We start from the raw sequence: 19883 nt of genomic DNA, 5'->3' as shown, positions 1-19883 counted from the left end.
AGGCAGTATGAAATCTGCTACCCTACTCGGAGGGTTATCGGAGATACACGATATAGGGCGCAGCATACCCTCCCTCGGTATCCACTGATCGTTGATCGTATCAGTGTCCTCCCCGGTGCCAATACGCTTTATCAGCCCAGTTTGAGCACTTCAAGCCCATCTTGGACGGCCCTCCAAATTAATGAAGGGTTTGAGCCGGTGGTCGCCTGCAATAAGCTCTTATCAGGGTAGTATCTGGCCTTGAGAACGCGAGCACTTAGTGATTCAGGGTTCTTCAACAGCCGCCACCCTTGACGGGCCAGTAACGCTAGGTTAAAGAGCTCCAGGTCTCTGAAACCCAAACCCCCTAGATGCTTGGGTTTGCACATATCTCTCCATGATACCCAGCTGGGTTTCCTTTCTCCTTCACGACATCCCCACCAGAACTTCCGCAACATCGAGTTAATATGCTCACAGAGTCCCTTTGGTATTCTGAAACATGCCATGGAAAAGACTGGGATGGCCTGCGCGCCAGATTTGATAAGCACCTCTTTCCCCCCTGTCGAGAGAAGTCTCTCCAACCATCCCTGAATTTTCTTCCAAACTCTATCCTTTAGGTATTTGAAAGCACCACTCTTGGACCTGCCCACATCCGATGGCATTCCCAAGTACTTCTCATTCAAAGTTTCTGATTGCACATGAAGAATGTTCTTTACTTCCTCCTTTACTGTCCCCGGACATCTCTTGCTGAAGAAAATAGAAGATTTGTCACGGTTTATCTGCTGGCCAGAGGCCCTACAATACAAGTCCAGTATGTCCTGCACTTTCCCCGCTATCTCTGTCTCTGTCTTGAAAAGCAACAGGCTGTCATCAGCAAAAAGGAGATGACCGACCGCCGGAGCTGACGGTGCCACCTTTAATCCATGGAGCTCCGATGAGAAACTGTGTTTTAAGAGGCACGAAAGGCCCTCTGCCGCTAACAGGAACAAATAAGGAGATATTGGGTCACCCTGCCGCACACCTCGAGTGGGCGTAAATTCATCCAGTTTGCCTCCATTGAAAAGCACCTGGAAAGAAACCGTGGTGACCAGACACATCACCATCTCAACCCATCTCGTGTGAAAACCCAGCTTGATCATAATAGCCTCAAGGTAGGTGACAAGGGATTAACTTGTCAATGCCTACAGGTTGTAGACTAGGGTTTAGTTGGAAGTAGAGGGCAAGTAGATCTCGAAGGTTTCAGCCGAAAAGTACTCGATGATTATGAAAACTAGGGTTTGAGAAACAATGATTCGATGCTTTCTTTGTCCCTCGACTCCCCCTTATATAAGAGGTGGAGCCGAGGGATTAAATATCGTACAAATTACGTAGTCCGGGAGGGTTTCCAACTCATCCCGCAAGATTACAAACATCATCTCCTAATACAACTCTAGCTTTCCTTAATATCAACTTGGGCTTCCGATTCTTCTTATTCTTCGGGTCGTGGGCCTTCAGTAAACCCCGGGTACTATCTTCGGCAGGCCCATTGGGGATGCCTATGTCAGTAGCCCCCGAGATTTTGCTTGAATCGTAGAGTCAGGGAAAATCTCCACTGTTTATATTTACTCGACAACTTTAAGCTTTTCTATATTTCTTCATATGAATTTCTATATTGTACAGGGATAATGGTAGTTGGGGCTAGTTCATCTGACGGATCGGGTACTAGTTAACTGCTCTAGTGGCAATCCGCAAAAACCTACTTCAAGATCACGTCCCTGGACATGATCTCGGGATACTGGTGTAAACTTCGACAGGTGCCGCTTAAGGTCTTACCATTCTGTCGAGTCCCAGTCATATTTATCGGGTACCTAACGCGTCCGTTAGGATTTTTCTTCGTATCTGTTGATACGGATAAAAGTAGCAAACCGACGTCAGAGACGGCGCCACGCCACACAGAACGGATCTGGGGTCTTACCTTCGCAAATTTGCGGCATTCAGAAATTGTTCGCAACTTTGGCGTTCTGAGAATATATTGTCGAGTGCTTATTCGGCTGTTGGAATGGCACATTTTATTGAGTCAACGGATGACTTATATTGCTCTCCCGATGGGAGTATATGTAGAGTTACTTATAACTCGAAATATACTCTCTTGTTCTTCTATCTTTCTTTCTTTTTTTATAATTTCATCGGGCACGTGAACAGCGTTCCCGATGGGAGTAGCCCCCGAGGCTGCAGCCAAGGACTTGTGCTTGGGTGTAGGCTCCACGTCTTATGCCGCTATATTTTCTTTCTCTCCCGAAATTTTCAAATCTCTCGGGTGCGCGAACAGCGCTCCCGATGGGAGTAGCCCCCGAGGCTATGAGCAAATATTTGTATTTGATCATAGGCTCACGCCATTTCTATTTTGTCTTTCTCGAATTTTTCATTTTTCCAAAGTAGCCCCCGAGCATTTGATCAAAAACTTGTATTTGATCAAAGGCTCTCCAATATTTTTTGCTGTCAACACCCGGATTTTTAAGTCCGAATGCCTATTATGTCATACATCGAAATCCCAGGAATATTGTTGTTGCGAGGCATAATAGTTAAGTATCACAGTCATCATTCATTACAAACCATAAGTCTTACAAATTGGAATCACATGATCCATATTACACGAATAGTTGATCTATTGATCAACGAACAAACACAAGTTCATAGTTCAACATAGCGGAAGCGTAAGATACAAGGACTCTCTAGTCCACAGGCCAACGCTTGACGTCGGAAGGCGCTTAGTTGTCGTAGGCGTCCTGCTGGTCATCTCCTTGGTTGTCTTCATACTCTGGCCATTTGAATAGCCAGGGACAAGGCCGTGAGTACGTTGAGTACTCGCAAACTAATACTAATGTAAGTGCTAGACATTCTAGTAGGGTTTGCTAAGCTCTAGTTTCTTTGCATAAAGCTAGTTTTATTTCACAAAGTTTTGAGAAAAAGCTTACTCAAGTGCTAACTAACTTAAGTGGGAACATTAGTGTCATTCCCACCATTCAAGTGGTGATTTCAGTTCAATCCACCACAAGTCATTTCACCATCATCCTTTTCAACATCATTTTCAAAGATATGATATCGGAAACTGTATGGCCTTTCCAACCGTCCGTAACCGTGGACGCGGCTATTCGAATAGGTTTACACTCTGCAGAGGTTGCACACTTGTGCCACAACATTTGATTTCATCCGTCGGGATTTCCCCGAATCATCGTAACACAGTACGCGGATCATCAACCATAACCTTTCACTTACGAATCCTAGTATGAGCACCTCTCCCCATGAGCTTGGCCTCCCGGTGAAGACAGACGATCGGCACTGGGAACTGCACAGGGCTTGGGCCGGACATTCACCTCATTTCGCATCATATCGTATCGTTTCTTTTGTGGTAGAGGCAGCTTTCGGCATAACCCCGATGACGCTTGTTTAGAGGGAACCCATACTAAAACGCGTAAACTTCCAGTTAAGCCCTACCCATAATCAGGTATTGTGGGGGTACTTGATAATTGGAAAGGTATCGCATTCAAACCAACATCATGTTTTATCAAAAAAAATCACCATCTTCTCTTGGTCATATTCACCTTCAAAAATCATTCAATGGAATGCATCTTCATTCCAAGGTTTTTAAAAATCCTTTCAAAGTCACATGGTTCCCATCTAGAGTAGTCAAGTTTTAATTCATTAGCACTAGCTCTAATTCATGAGGGGTGCTAACTTGCTTTGCTTGGGGGAAGACTAACTCACTACTCTAGTAATCAACTTGTACTTTGACCAAAGTTAACTATAAAAGTAACTCATTTCGAAAACAAGTAAAAACTTGTAAAGCAAAAACTTGGGATGGGTTCATATAAGAAAAGATAAGAATCATGGTGCCTTGCCCCAAGGGGGCTTTGCACCTTGCAAGAATAATAGCTTGCATAGTAATTTAGCTTGCCTTGGTAGTTCTCAAACTGTTCCTCCTCCTCTGGTAGCAACCTTCTTCTTCGGCGTACTCTCCGGTGCTACCGTCTAAATTTGAATACGAGTATAATTACTCACTAATTCAATGGCTATTCCACACATCACAAATAAACACACATGCTACTCTATGCACATCAAATAAATAAACTAGGGTGCATGGGTTGTGGGACTTAAATAGAATTTGTATTCCATATGTAAATGATGGTTTCCATAGGGTTCTTGAGAAATAACTTCCTCTCATTGAAATCTTCTTAAGATTTAATTTCTCCAACAATCATGGATGAACTCATATTGACCTAAGTCAAATGTTCATCATCATCATTTGGGAAAATGATTTAAATGAGGTGGATCACCTCATACCATTTAAACAACACTACCTTTAATTTAAATCTCAAGTAATCCATATAAGAGAGTCTGGAACCAGGGGTCCAAACATCCCATGAATCCATGTGAGACAAGTTTAAATGAAGTGTAAGACTTCACACCATTTATCTTAATAGTTTTGGATAGTATCAACTAGTTAAACTAGCCATAATATCCATTCATTAAACCATGGCATGATCATGCAAAGTGACCACACCATTTTATTGCATAAACAATTAGTGTAAGTCAAATGTGAGCTATTAGAGTTGGAACTAACTTAATCTCTATTTTGGTTGATTTTTAAGAATTATTTGAATAGGGAAAAGTCCCTGCCTTGTTATTTTTATCACATTAATTCTACAAAGAAATTGACCATGAGGCCAGTGGCATGTTGTAGAGAATTTCAGTGGCTTTCTAACAATATAAACTTCACTAAATTTGGTTTAGCCAATTTGAAATGGTTGAATTTCAAAGTTTGGGCAGTACTGGAATTTATTTGAAATAGTTAAACTGGTTTTGAATTTAACAGGCCGGCGGGAAAAGCTAATTGGGCCAAATGGTTTGAAAACGGCCCGAGCCAGCCCACCACGGTCCAGTGCCGCGCGGGCTGCCTGACAGGGTGGGGTCCGCCTGTCAGCGGCTCATCTAACCCGAATCGGTACGTTTTAAAGTGAGGCGTTGGATTAGAAGTGAATCCGACGGTCGAGGTTCATCGTCTTCTCCGACGAGAACCCGACGCTCTGGCGGCGGACCTAGGGGGTCGGAGGGCTAACCCGTGCTCCAGCGAGGGATGGCAGTGTGCGTGGGGAAGTTGTGGACGACGGCGGAGCTCCTGGTACCGGCGGCTCCTCCTGGAACAGCTCCAATCGACGGCGGCGACCTCCGGGTACGGGCGGCGTCGATCTTCAAATTGGAGCAGCTCCGGCGACGATCGAGTGAGTGGAGTGGTGGTGGAGAAGCGGTGAGAGGTGGGGAGTGAGGTGGTGTGCTCAGTTGCTTCCAGGGAACGCTCTATTTATAGGATTGAGCAAGGGGTGCGGGGCAGTGGCAAGGTCGACCATGGCGCGGCTTCTCCGGCGGCTGGTCGAGCTAGGCGTGGTCATGGCGATGCTCTACGTGTCCAGGCGAGGCGAATGGTGGCGACAGCTTGGTCGGGGAGGGCCTGGTTGGGTCGCATTGCTTCCAAGACGGCCGCGGCGTTCCACGGGATGTGGTCGTCGTCTCCGGCGCCGGCGGTCACGGGTCTGAGGCTGGGCGCGTGTGCGGCGGCGTCGCGGTGTCACTGCGGTGCTCAACACGTTCACGGGGGTCCAGGGAGGGCTCGAGGTGGTGGCGCGGCGCGTGTCCAGGGCGCGCACTTGTGCGACGTCCACGGCATGGCGTCGCCGTGCCGGGCGCGTGCGTTCCGGCCAGTGTCGAGCTTCTCCTCGACCGTGGCTTGCCCTAGCATGCTTGGTAGGATGCGGTGGCGTTGTTTGGCAAGGTGGGCAGGGGTGGCGATGAAGGAGAGAGGAGGTGGGGCGGCATGGTGGTGCCATGGCCGGCATGCCATGCACATGTGAGCTACCCCCTCCTCCTTAGCTCTACTATGTGTTCTTGATGGTTAGAGGTGTAGACCACTATAGCAAATAGTGTCTAAATAGTGTTCAATTTTGGAAATTACAAAATTATCCAAATTGGAAATAATTCAAAAGGTGAAAGTTTTTGAAATGTGAGTGTTGAGATAAGTTGTAAATGACCAGAGGTGATTGGAGGTGGTGGTGGAAAAATTTGAATTCAAAGATTGGCAAAAATGGCTAAGTGGAGATTGTTGCACTTGTTAAAATGTTGCAACTTTGGATGAGCATAGCTATTGATCAAGGATGAATTTGGCAGGGTGATCTTCATCAAAGTTGTTCACCTTGATGTTGACTTTGAAATGGTGCAAAGAGTTAGCAAGAATTGGTTTGGGAAAATTGATTTGCAGGGGCTCAAAGTAGTGATCAGACTATATTTGGCAGATTTGGCCATTATCTCATGTGAGTGGGAATTGTGTTTGAATTTCATTTGAAAAGTGAAACCTTGATTCCAAAAGTTGTAATAAGTGTTTAAAAACATTATCCAACTAATGGTGAAGACCAAATAGGGCTAGGGTCAAGATTTATAAAAATGCCATAGGGCATATGTGAGGGTTTTTAGGGTTTTGCATTTTAGGGAATTTCTTCCTCTTTGATTTATTTGGTTTGTGATCTTTCTATGATCACTCTAGGGTTTTAGAGCATATCAAGTACAAGTAGTAACAATCATCATGGTATATCACTCAAATGCACAAGTCCTATGCATGGTACTATATGCAAAAGAAAAGTTTTTGTTGGTTTGAAATTTTGCTTTCTGGAATTCTCTAACTTTCTTTTTATTGAAATTTGGGGTGTTACAAACCCTTCCCCCTTACAAAAGATCTCGTCCCGAGATCGAAAAGAAAGTTAGGTACTAAAGAGATCTGGGTATTCCTTCTTCATGAAGTCTTCGCGTTCCCAGGTGGCTTCATCCTCGGTATGATTGCTCCATTGGATCTTCAGAAACTTGATGCTTCGGGTGCGGGTGGTTCGGTAAGCTTCTTCCAGGATGCGAATCGGCACTTCGCGGTAAGTCAGATCCTTGTTGATATCCACTGATCGGTGATCGATGTTCTTGAACACTTCGGTCTTCTCAGGGACTTCAAGACATTTCCGGAGAAGTGAGATGTGAAAAACGTCGTGCACAGCCGACATTTCTTCAGGCAACTCCAGTTGATAAGATACTTCACCTCGGCGGCTGAGGACTTGGAAAGGTCCCACATAGCGAGGTGCAAGCTTTCCTTTCAGCTGAAACCTTTGCATCCCTTTCAAGGGGGATACTTTGAGATAGACGAAATCTCCGATCTCAAAGGTCATCTCCCGACGTCTCTTGTCGGCGTAGCTCTTCTGTCTGGATTGCGCAGTCTTGAGGTACTCGCGGATCTTGTGAACCTTCTCTTCGGCTTCACGAAGAACATCTGGGCCGAAAACTTGACTCTCTCCGACTTCTGACCAGTTCAGGGGGGTACGGCACTTCCTTCCGTACAAGGCTTCAAAGGGGGCCATCTGTAGGCTGGCTTGATAACTATTGTTGTAAGAGAATTCTGCGTAAGGTAGGCAGTCTTCCCATTTGGATCCGTATTCCAGTACGCATGCTCTAAGCATGTCTTCTAGTATCTGGTTTACTCTCTCAGTCTGTCCGTCGGTCTGAGGGTGATAGGCGGTGCTAAAATTTAGGCGAGTGCCTAGTCCTTCATGCACTTTCTCGCCGTAACCTTGAGGTGAATCGGGATCCTCTATCTGACACTATCGATTTGGGGGTGCCGTGCAAAGCGACTATTCTGGAGATGTAGAGTTCAGCTAACTTGGGGCCTTGATAGGTGGTTTTTACGGCGATGAAATGGGCGACTTTGGTCAATCTATCGACCACTACCCATATGGAATCATTGCCTTTGCTGGATTTGGGCAGTCCGGTGATAAAGTCCATTCCTACGGAGTCCCATTTCCATTCTGGAATCTGAAGAGGTTGCAACAGTCCGGCGGGTCTTTGGTGTTCTGCCTTGACTCTCTGACAGATGTCACACTTAGCGATATAGCTACCGATCTCTCTCTTCATTCCGTGCCACCAAAATTGTTCCTTTAGGTCCTGGTACATCTTGGTACCTCCGGGGTGGATTGAGTAAAGGGTGTCATGGGCTTCTTGCAAGATGACTTGTTTCAAGTCAGAGTCCGATGGTACGCAGAGACGTTCTTTGTACCAAAGCACTCCGGCCTCGTCTACGGTGAATCCGGGGGCTTTTCCTTCGGCTATCTGTTTCTTGATTCCGTCAATGCTAGCGTTGTCCTTCTGGGCTTCCTTGATCTGACCAACCAAGGTGGGTTGCAGTTCTATGCTGGCTAAGAATCCTTCACTCACAAGTTCAAGTCTGAACTGTTCAAACTCCTGGTGCAAACTGGGCTGTTCGGTTGCGAGCATGGAGTTCAACTGGCACGGCAGTCGACTCAAAGCATCCGCTACCACATTGGCCTTGCCGGGGTGGTAGTGAATCTCCATGTCGTAATCCTTGATCAATTCGATCCATCGGCGTTGTCTCATGTTCAACTCCTTCTGGGTGAAAATATATTTGAGGCTTTTGTGGTCTGAGTAGATCTCGCATCGATTACCCATGAGGTAATGACGCCAAACTTTCAGGGCTAAGACCACGGCTGCAAGCTCGAGGTCATGGGTGGGGTAATTTTGTTCATGTTGCTTGAGTTGTCTTGAAAGGTAGGATACAACCTTGCCTTCTTGCATAAGCACGCATCCAAGTCCAGTCTTGGAGGCGTCGCAATATACGTCAAAGGGCTTTGCGATATCTGGCATGATCAGGATTGGGGCTGTGGTCAGTCTACTCTTGAGCTGCTGAAAGCTCTCTTCACATTTGTCGGTCCACTCAAACTTTCTGTCCTTTTTCAGCAGTTGGGTCATTGGTCGAGCGATGCTCGAAAAACCTTCTACAAATCTGCGGTAATATCCGGCTAATCCAAGAAAAGCGCGGACCTCGGTTTGTGTGGTTGGGGCTTTCCATTCCATAACAGTTTTGATCTTGGCGGGATCTACGGCAATTCCTCCTGCAGACAAGATGTGTCCGAGGAATCCAACTTCTTCCAGCCAAAACTCACACTTGCTATAAGTGAACTAGTGCAACTACTCCTCATCATCGATATCAATCGGGACGTAGTCATCGGGTCCTGCCTCCAGGAACTCGTAGTCCTCCTCCTCGGTGTTCTCATCCTCCTCAAAGTCGTCGTCATCGCTCAGAAAAGCGTCTCCTCCTCGAATGTCGATGCCTCCATCGTCATCCTCCAGCTGACGAATCTGATCCTCCTGGGCCTTGACAGTGGCCTCAAGTGACGCGATCCGGGCGCGAAGGCGGCGAATCGTAGCGTCCTTCTTGGCACGCTGCTGGCGAAGGCTCTTGCGGTCGTTGTTGAGTAGCTTGATCGCCTCACCCTGCTCGGTGATGTGAGCATGGGTCTGGTTCGCGTAAGCGCGAGTGGCGTCGAGGTCCCTCTGAGTCTGGTAGAGCATGAAGTCCAGGTGCTCAGCATGGTGCCTCAACTCCGGGTGCGGCTGCAGCTCCATGGGCACTCCCGCAGCATCACGCCTCACAAGGTGGGCGTAGCGAGAGGCGAGGATGCGCACCAAGTTCTGTCCACAGAGGCGTGCAAGTGCCTCCTGTAGGCCACGTGCGAGTCCGTCGAGCCAGTTGCTCTCGCGGAAGGAGAAGAGGATCCTCTCCGAGGTGGGAGGCTCCATCTTGCCCCTCAAGTCGGCAGTGATCACCCACTGCAACTCTCCTCCGGGCGTGTCGTCCAGCTGAACCCCGTGAAACTCGGGGTGTGGGCGCCCAAGGAAGTCAGAGACGGCGTTGAGGTCGTGCTCAAAGATCAAGCTTCCTCCGTTCCCAAGCTGATAAAACTTGGTGTTGATGGGTTCATTCGGCTCCATCTGAAAGAGAATTGGATGAGTAAGTTAGAGAGTGCAAAGTGTGGCAAAGTTTTAAGTTGATTCAAATAAGATGGAACATGATTCCTCAAATTTTGGCAAAGTCTCAAAGACAAGAGGGTAGTAAATTTTCACAAATAAGTTCTTCCATTTTGATTTCCAAGTTAAGTTTTTCAGAACGCCCATTCTAACTAAGGTCTTCTAAGGTCAAACAATGGCTCTGATACCAACTTGTCAACACCCGGATTTTTAAGTCCGAATGCCTATTATGTCATACATCGCAATCCCAGGAATATTGTTGTTGCGAGGCATAATAGTTAAGTATCACAGTCATCATTCATTACAAACCATAAGTCTTACAAATTGGAATCACATGATCCATATTACACGAATAGTTGATCTATTGATCAACGAACAAACACAAATTCATAGTTCAACATAGCGGAAGCGTAAGATACAAGGACTCTCTAGTCCACAGGCCAACGCTTGACGTCGGAAGGCGCTTAGTTGTCGTAGGCGTCCTGCTGGTCATCTCCTTGGTTGTCTTCATACTCTGGCCATTTGAATAGCCAGGGACAAGGCCGTGAGTACGTTGAGTACTCGCAAACTAATACTAATGTAAGTGCTAGACATTCTAGTAGGGTTTGCTAAGCTCTAGTTTCTTTGCATAAAGCTAGTTTTATTTCACAAAGTTTTGAGAAAAAGCTTACTCAAGTGCTAACTAACTCAAGTGGGAACATTAGTGTCATTCCCACCATTCAAGTGGTGATTTCAGTTCAATCCACCACAAGTCATTTCACCATCATCCTTTTCAACATCATTTTCAAAGATATGATATCGGAAACTGTATGGCCTTTCCAACCGTCCGTAACCGTGGACGCGGCTATTCGAATAGGTTTACACTCTGCAGAGGTTGCACACTTGTGCCACAACATTTGATTTCATCCGTCGGGATTTCCCCGAATCATCGTAACACAGTACGCGGATCATCAACCATAACCTTTCACTTACGAATCCTAGTATGAGCACCTCTCCCCATGAGCTTGGCCTCCCAGTGAAGACAGAGTCGGCACTGGGAACCGCACGAGGCTTGGGCCGGACATTCACCTCATTTCGCATCATATCGTATCGTTTCTTTTGTGGTAGAGGCAGCTTTCGGCATAACCCCGATGACGCTTGTTTAGAGGGAACCCATACTAAAACGCGTAAACTTCCAGTTAAGCCCTACCCATAATCAGGTATTGTGGGGGTACTTGATAATTGGAAAGGTATCGCATTCAAACCAACATCATGTTTTATCAAAAAAAAATCACCATCTTCTCTTGGTCATATTCACCTTCAAAAATCATTCAATGGAATGCATCTTCATTCCAAGGTTTTTAAAAATCCTTTCAAAGTCACATGGTTCCCATCTAGAGTAGTCAAGTTTTAATTCATTAGCACTAGCTCTAATTCATGAGGGGTGCTAACTTGCTTTGCTTGGGGGAAGACTAACTCACTACTCTAGTAATCAACTTGTACTTTGACCAAAGTTAACTATAAAAGTAACTCATTTCGAAAACAAGTAAAAACTTGTAAAGCAAAAACTTGGGATGGGTTCATATAAGAAAAGATAAGAATCATGGTGCCTTGCCCCAAGGGGGCTTTGCACCTTGCAAGAATAATAGCTTGCATAGTAATTTAGCTTGCCTTGGTAGTTCTCAAACTGTTCCTCCTCCTCCTGGTAGCAACCTTCTTCTTCGGCGTACTCTCCGGTGCTACCGTCTAAATTTGAATACGAGTATAATTACTCACTAATTCAATGGCTATTCCACACATCACAAATAAACACACATGCTACTCTATGCACATCAAATAAATAAACTAGGGTGCATGGGTTGTGGGACTTAAATAGAATTTGTATTCCATATGTAAATGATGGTTTCCATAGGGTTCTTGAGAAATAACTTCCTCTCATTGAAATCTTCTTAAGATTTAATTTCTCCAACAATCATGGATGAACTCATATTGACCTAAGTCAAATTTTCATCATCATCATTTGGGAAAATGATTTAAATGAGGTGGATCACCTCATACCATTTAAACAACACTACCTTTAATTTAAATCTCAAGTAATCCATATAAGAGAGTCTGGAACCAGGGGTCCAAACATCCCATGAATCCATGTGAGACAAGTTTAAATGAAGTGTAAGACTTCACACCATTTATCTTAATAGTTTTGGATAGTATCAACTAGTTAAACTAGCCATAATATCCATTCATTAAACCATGGCATGATCATGCAAAGTGACCACACCATTTTATTGCATAAACAATTAGTGTAAGTCAAATGTGAGCTATTAGAGTTGGAACTAACTTAATCTCTATTTTGGTTGATTTTTAAGAATTATTTGAATAGGGAAAAGTCCCTGCCTTGTTATTTTTATCACATTAATTCTACAAAGAAATTGACCATGAGGCCAGTGGCATGTTGTAGAGAATTTCAGTGGCTTTCTAACAATATAAACTTCACTAAATTTGGTTTAGCCAATTTGAAATGGTTGAATTTCAAAGTTTGGGCAGTACTGGAATTTATTTGAAATAGTTAAACTGGTTTTGAATTTAACAGGCCGGCGGGAAAAGCTAATTGGGCCAAATGGTTTGAAAACGGCCCGAGCCAGCCCACCACGGTCCAGTGCCGCGCGGGCTGCCTGACAGGGTGGGGTCCGCCTGTCAGCGGCTCATCTAACCCGAATCGGTACGTTTTAAAGTGAGGCGTTGGATTAGAAGTGAATCCGACGGTCGAGGTTCATCGTCTTCTCCGACGAGAACCCGACGCTCTGGCGGCGGACCTAGGGGGTCGGAGGGCTAACCCGTGCTCCAGCGAGGGATGGCAGTGTGCGTGGGGAAGTTGTGGACGACGGCGGAGCTCCTGGTACCGGCGGCTCCTCCTGGAACAGCTCCAATCGACGGCGGCGACCTCCGGGTACGGGCGGCGTCGATCTTCAAATTGGAGCAGCTCCGGCAACGATCGAGTGAGTGGAGTGGTGGTGGAGAAGCGGTGAGAGGTGGGGAGTGAGGTGGTGTGCTCAGTTGCTTCCAGGGAACGCTCTATTTATAGGATTGAGCAAGGGGTGCGGGGCAGTGGCAAGGTCGACCATGGCGCAGCTTCTCCGGCGGCTGGTCGAGCTAGGCGTGGTCATGGCGATGCTCTACGTGTCCAGGCGAGGCGAATGGTGGCGACAGCTTGGTCGGGGAGGGCCTGGTTGGGTCGCATTGCTTCCAAGACGGCCGCGGCGTTCACGGGATGTGGTCGTCGTCTCCGGCGCCGGCGGTCACGGGTCTGGGCTGGGCGCGTGTCTGGCGGCGTCGCGGTGTCACTGCAGTGCTCAACGCGTTCACAGGGGGTCCAGGGAGGGCTCGAGGTGGTGGCGCGGCGCGTGTCCAGGGCGCGCACTTGTGCGACGTCCACGGCATGGCGTCGCCGTGCCGGGCGCGTGCGTTCCGGCCAGTGTCGAGCTTCTCCTCGACCGTGGCTTGCCCTAGCATGCTTGGTAGGATGCGGTGGCGTTGTTTGGCAAGGTGGGCAGGGGTGGCGATGAAGGAGAGAGGAGGTGGGGCGGCATGGTGGTGCCATGGCTGGCATGCCATGCACATGTGAGCTACCCCCTCCTCCTTAGCTCTACTATGTGTTCTTGATGGTTAGAGGTGTAGACCACTATAGCAAATAGTGTCTAAATAGTGTTCAATTTTGGAAATTACAAAATTATCCAAATTGGAAATAATTCAAAAGGTGAAAGTTTTTGAAATGTGAGTGTTGAGATAAGTTGTAAATGACCAGAGGTGATTGGAGGTGGTGGTGGAAAAATTTGAATTCAAAGATTGGCAAAAATGGCTAAGTGGAGATTGTTGCACTTGTTAAAATGTTGCAACTTTGGATGAGCATAGCTATTGATCAAGGATGAATTTGGCAGGGTGATCTTCATCAAAGTTGTTCACCTTGATGTTGACTTTGAAATGGTGCAAAGAGTTAGCAAGAATTGGTTTGGGAAAATTGATTTGCAGGGGCTCAAAGTAGTGATCAGACTATATTTGGCAGATTTGGCCATTATCTCATGTGAGTGGGAATTGTGTTTGAATTTCATTTGAAAAGTGAAACCTTGATTCCAAAAGTTGTAATAAGTGTTTAAAAACATTATCCAACTAATGGTGAAGACCAAATAGGGCTAGGGTCAAGATTTATAAAAATGCCATAGGGCATATGTGAGGGTTTTTAGGGTTTTGCATTTTAGGGAATTTCTTCCTCTTTGATTTATTTGGTTTGTGATCTTCCTATGATCACTCTAGGGTTTTAGAGCATATCAAATACAAGTAGTAACAATCATCATGGTATATCACTCAAATGCACAAGTCCTATGCATGGTACTATATGCAAAAGAAAAGTTTTTGTTGGTTTGAAATTTTGCTTTCTGGAATTCTCTAACTTTCTTTTTATTGAAATTTGGGGTGTTTGGGGTTTTGTCGATCATCTCATCCCCGGCCTTTCTGCCCCATTCACCCTTTTCTTCGGGGGTTGCTTTTTGTCTATGGACTGCAACTTCATCACCTCACACCCAATTCTATCCTCCACATTTCCATCTTCATCACCCTCTGCGAGTCCTTCCTCGGCGTCCAGCCTAACTGGGCGCTGTGGAAGCGCATTTTCTTTTGTCGCCGCAATGGCTCTCCCAATGTCGCCTATAATATAGGCGGCGTTGTTATCTGCGTTCGCCCTAATGTCGATTACTTCGATGTCAAATTCCCTGACTCAGTTCAAGGATGGCGCAAGAAGTGGCTGTACATGCATGAGGAGAACCATGGATGTGCTGAAGACAACATCCCTCCTTTTGACGGTGCCGAGAAAATCTATCGTCACCGCTCTTGGGATGCAGAGGCTACCGAAGAAGAAAAAATGGTGACGGAGGCGCTGATGACCCGCATCCATGAACTGCAAAACACCCGCGGCAAAGAGCTGTCGGGTATCCAGATCACGGCATATTTCCTTAGAATCAGAGTGCAGCCTCTACAGGCTCGCAAAAATCCCCTCTGGAGGTATGCTGGCGACAATGATGTGGATCGGTTGTCGGTGGATTTGTCGGTCAAGGACTTAGAAAAACTTGTCCGGAAATTCTCCTCCCTAACCTCGAAAGATCCTGTCCCTTCTTCTTGTCGCGTAAAACCATATAGCGCCACCAATGCGCTTCCCAAGGTAACCTTTATCGACTGGCTCATTTTTGTTTGCCGTCCTTTACATAACTCTTTTGTTGACGCCTCCCCTTATTTTTGTATAGAACCATCCAGATCTTGTCTCGCTTCCTCCCCTTCCTGAAGGTGGAGAAGTTGAAGAACGAGCCGTTGTCACTGATGACAACCAAGAAGCTCCTTCTTTTGAGAATGAACCCGCAGGTTCTCGAAAATCTGCGGGATCCTCTGAAAAGGAAGCTGCCTCTGAGGCTACCACATCTGCACAGTCTCCTCCTCCTGCTGTTTCCCCAAAGAACAAAAGGAAAAGGGCTGATGTCGAAGATTCCGGCACCTCCAAAGCCGAAGAAGCTGCTCCTTCACGTCGGAAGGCAGCTTTCGATCCATACCTTGAAGCCCTCGTCAGTTCGTAAGTCACCTTTTGATTTTTACTGTTTTGCTACTTGAAGATTGTAACGCCCCGCTTTCGAAAAACTTGTTTATTTGTCCTTATTGCAAAAATTAGGGGGAACAAAAACTTTTTCTATAGACTAATTAAGATGAATTGCCTTGATCTGTTTGTTATGATGAATTGCCTTGATCTGTTGGTAGATGTATTGTCTTGATTTCTTGTTGAGTTTTGTCTTGAGCCACCTCTTAGAACAACACCTCTAGTGGTAAAACAAACAACTCACCTAATAAAACACATGTGTGTCCTAGGAAAAGTTGTTTTCCTTTTTACTACACCAAACTCTTCCCCTGATGGCAACCTGAGTGTGCCTTCTTGATTTTTCTCCTTGTGGTACAACCTAGCTCAATCATCCTAAATTTAAAACTTGGGATCATCTACCCCTAGCTACATCCCTCTCCTATACCCACTCATCCTTGTTTGTTTTGAGGCCATGTCGACCATTTGTGTTGACAGGCTTGAAATGTCCAGACTTTGGCAATTGATCTCTAAGCACCCACAATTGTTATTGTTGACCTCAGTGCATGGATCTCATGTATGCAACACCCTCTTCAACCTCCACGTCTTGCATGTCTCAGTCAATCCTTGCAGCTCATATATTCAACTTGATCTTGTATCCTATTCAATGATTCGACACTAGATCCCTTCCTTCAATTTTACCTCTTGTTTTTATTCAAGTTTAATCTTCACAAAACCAAGAGTGGGAATGGTGGGTACATTTTGCAGCCATCATCTGCCCTTGAGAACACTTCTCCCTAAATTAGTTTTCTCTCTCAAAAATCCTATTGATTTTCCTTCTCTAGTTTTGATCACAAAACTACTTCTAGTTTTACTAAAACTTTTCAAGATATTTCTTCAAAGAAAACAAGGAACTGAAATGGGTTTTGTTTTTCATCCCATTTCTACCAAGTACTGATTTCTGAAACATTACTTTCTATTTCGTTTTCTTTTTAACAAAAGGCTTGTTTATGGTACCTATACCATTTCTTGTTTTCCCTCTTGCTTATTTTTACATTTGACAAAAACTCTACTTTACTTGAGAAAGTAAGTAGAATATTTTGAACTCCTATGTTCCAACTAGTTCTCTCCACATTTCCAAATTCCATTCCACTTGAGTTCATTCCCAATTGTCCCTAGACAATTGAGGTGTTTCAAATACTTTTCAAATAAGTTCTATTTTAAATGATAACTCTTGCACATCTTGTGATCTACCCCATAATGTTCCTTCATCCACCAATTCTTGATCAAGTAGATGATCTCTTGATACTTTCTATGGACTCCCTTCTCCTTTCAACTAAACCCTTGACTCAGGGAGTATTTCAACCCACTCCCAATTGACCTCTTATTTGAAGAGCAACTTATGTTTCATCATACATACCTCACTCCTCCATTTCTTTCCATCATCACCTTGACCTCATGAATTGGAGATTCATGTCACCATATTCATCCTTGTGAGTATATGGTTATTCCCCTCACCATCTCTCTTAGTCTTGCTCTGCAACCCACCATCACCTCCATCATCTCTTGGTCAGATTGACATATTGATCATGTGGATTTATTCTTCAAACTTGGCACCAATGTTTATTCTCATTTCTCTTCCTAATTTAAAGACACCATCAAATCATTTTTAGCTAACCATCCCAATCCTCAATCTTGGTCGGCCATGCCATGCATGGCACACAAGCATCATGCTTCTCCATCTCTCTCTCCCTCATTGTTCATTTTTTTGGCAAGGATGGAGCCGGCCAATTTTTGTATGCATTCAAATTTTGGCCAGAACTACCTCCTCTTTTTCTTCTTATACAAGCCAGGCCTCCCAACTACCCCAACAATTAAATGGGCAGCCACCTTCCTTGGCCAATCAAAAAAGGAGGCAGCCACCCCTCTCCCTCTATAAAAACCCCCTAGCCAGCCACACCTCCACCTTTGGCTCTCATTTTTCTTCTCTCCACTCCCTCACACTCCCCTCCACCTCTCCACCACGAGCTGCTGCTCTCCCTTGCTCACATGGCCGGCCATGGCCATAGAAATCCACCAAGATGAAGCTCCCCTCCTCCCTCAAGCTTCCCCTCACCATGAGAGCATCGCTCTCACTCTCTTCTCCCCTAATCTTTGATGAATCCAGCTCTCTTTCTTCTTTCTCCTCTCACTAGATTGGATCTTGATGCAGGTGGATGTTGGTCCAAGCATGGAGAAGATTGAGCTATCCTCAGATCTGAAGTTCTTGAGCAAAGTTCGTCCAAAACCTTGCAGTAATTTCTGTATCTTGCTGTTTCAGATTCTGGTACGAACTTGTAAAATCCGTCAAATCTTGTGTGCAGATCCAAATCGAGTGATTCAAAGTTCCACAGATAGGTATTGAAAAGATATACAACTTGGCGTTGGTTTCATCCTCAAATTCGTTACGGATTTCGCATGGTAAATAAAGTTCTGTAAACATGCAGAATCACTGTTTGTTAGATTTATCCCGTTTTACAAAACCTTTTTGAGCAAACTCAACTGTGGGTGAAAGCCCTCTTCAGTACCTTCATTTTGGCGTTGGTTTCATTCAAATGACCTCCTGAAATTGAAATGGTTCACAGATCAATATCTGGTCAGATCTGACTTTGTCAAATTAAACCAGGATCTTGGAAACGAATTTCTGAATGAAACCAACTGGGTAAGAACCACCTATTCAATACCTTTCAGATGCAGAAGACCTCATATTTTTGTGATTTGTGTTTGATTTTTGGTGAATTAAACTTGTTCTGTGTGTTCTGCAGACATGGCTGTTAGCTTTTAAATCACCAAAAATCCATTTTTGAACCTAATTGAGTGATTCCAATTTTGTAGGACTTCTGAATGTTTTCTTAATCATCTCAAACAAGTTTCAAACATTTATCTGTTGTGTAAATCCAGAGAGAAAGAAAATGGTACAGACATGCAGTAAACTTGTAAATCCATTTGTGAGAGTTTGAGAAACAATTTGAACCCAAATCCAATTATGTGTGAATCTATGTTTAAATATCTTTGAAATGCAAGGGGCCTCATATTTTTAGGATTTTTCTACGATTTATGGCTTACAGATCTTGTTTTCTATACAGTCAGATTCAAAGAAATTCCTAAAATTATAGGTTTAATATTTTTGGGTGATTCCAATTGGGTTAGTCTTGTATTAGTACTGGCCATCTAGGAAAAATATTATTAGTCTCTGTTAATGCATATTTGTTGCTGTTAGTAATGTGTATGTGTGACATGCATTGTTGAAGCAAAACTTTTCGGTTTATTTAAAAACTCTTGACCAACTCTTTTTAGTAGAGATGGGCAACCTTTGTTTTATGATTGCAAAACAAAACCCCTGCAACTTAACATTAGCTCTTTTGTTTAGCTTGAGTTTTCAAATGGTGTGGTATATTGCTTGCTTCCTATTATTGTATAGTGTTAAGTGAGCAAATTTAATTAGGAAAACTGATTTCTACTTTTCCAAAAATGTTTGAAATTATGTTGTGGATGTTTGTAATGTCAAACTAATGCTCTTGTCCTCTTCATGATGTTATCCACCAGGGGATAATTGGTTTATACCATGGTGATAACCGAGAGAGGCAATTGCTATGTTGTGATGCACTCATGCCTCTACTAGGTAAATAAATGGGATTTTCTAAATTAAAACTCTTAAATTTGTTTTGTGGTATCTATAAGTCCTTAGTATGTTATACCTTGGCTGCATGATTAGTTGTTGATTGTTGAATGTTGTCTTGTTGATGCAATGTGATTGATTGTGTTCCTTTTATATTTTTCGGCGATAGATACGAACAATTCCGGAGAAGAAGAAGAAGTGGAATCGGACGAGGATTTTATTTATATATGTTGTTGGAATTCTTATATTGATGGAGTTGAAGAAGTGCAGGGACAAATAAGCCAAGGCAAGCCATCTTTTGATCTCTGATTTGGTGTCTAGTTGGGTGTCATTTGTTGATGTCCAAAGCACCTTAATTCTATGTGTGTTATTCTCTCTATTTATGTCATCTATGTGTAATTGCAAATGGGGTACTCCCTAGTGGTGATACTCCACTATTGTCCTTGTGTTATGGGATGCATGGTATCATGGCCGTGCTATTCCTCTTGATTATCTTGTATGCTCGACTTGAGCATGTTCCATCTCCAGATAATGACTTACACCACACACACACACCATTTTTCTAGTATAGAGGTATCAATGTCATGATCTTGGTGTATTCTCAACTTGAGAGGAGTATACCGTGTACCCATTGGAGAGTATGTTGGATAGTGATACTCCACTATCTAAGTTGTACTTTTAGCACCTCAAATCTGAAAGTATAATCCTCTTGTGTTGTCATCATACATGCTTATCTTAAGCGAGTATGATCCACCCATTACCTTCTATGGCAAG

General features: G+C 44.5%; 1 long non-coding RNA gene across 1 annotated transcript; it reads left to right on the top strand.

Annotated features, from left to right (window-relative positions):
• The first annotated feature begins 18084 nt into the window (after positions 1 to 18084).
• LOC139833116 (uncharacterized) lies at positions 18085 to 19389 on the top strand. The gene is made up of 3 exons (XR_011748208.1): positions 18085 to 18152; positions 19037 to 19112; positions 19279 to 19389. It is a non-coding gene; the product is annotated as an uncharacterized lncRNA (long non-coding RNA).
• The last annotated feature ends 494 nt before the right edge of the window (positions 19390 to 19883 follow it).

This window comes from Lolium perenne, chromosome 7, assembly GCF_019359855.2.
Source record: "Lolium perenne isolate Kyuss_39 chromosome 7, Kyuss_2.0, whole genome shotgun sequence".
Taxonomy (NCBI): Eukaryota; Viridiplantae; Streptophyta; class Magnoliopsida; order Poales; family Poaceae; genus Lolium; species Lolium perenne.
Note: the sequence above shows the minus strand (reverse complement) of the source record. Positions and strands in the feature narration are given on the sequence as shown.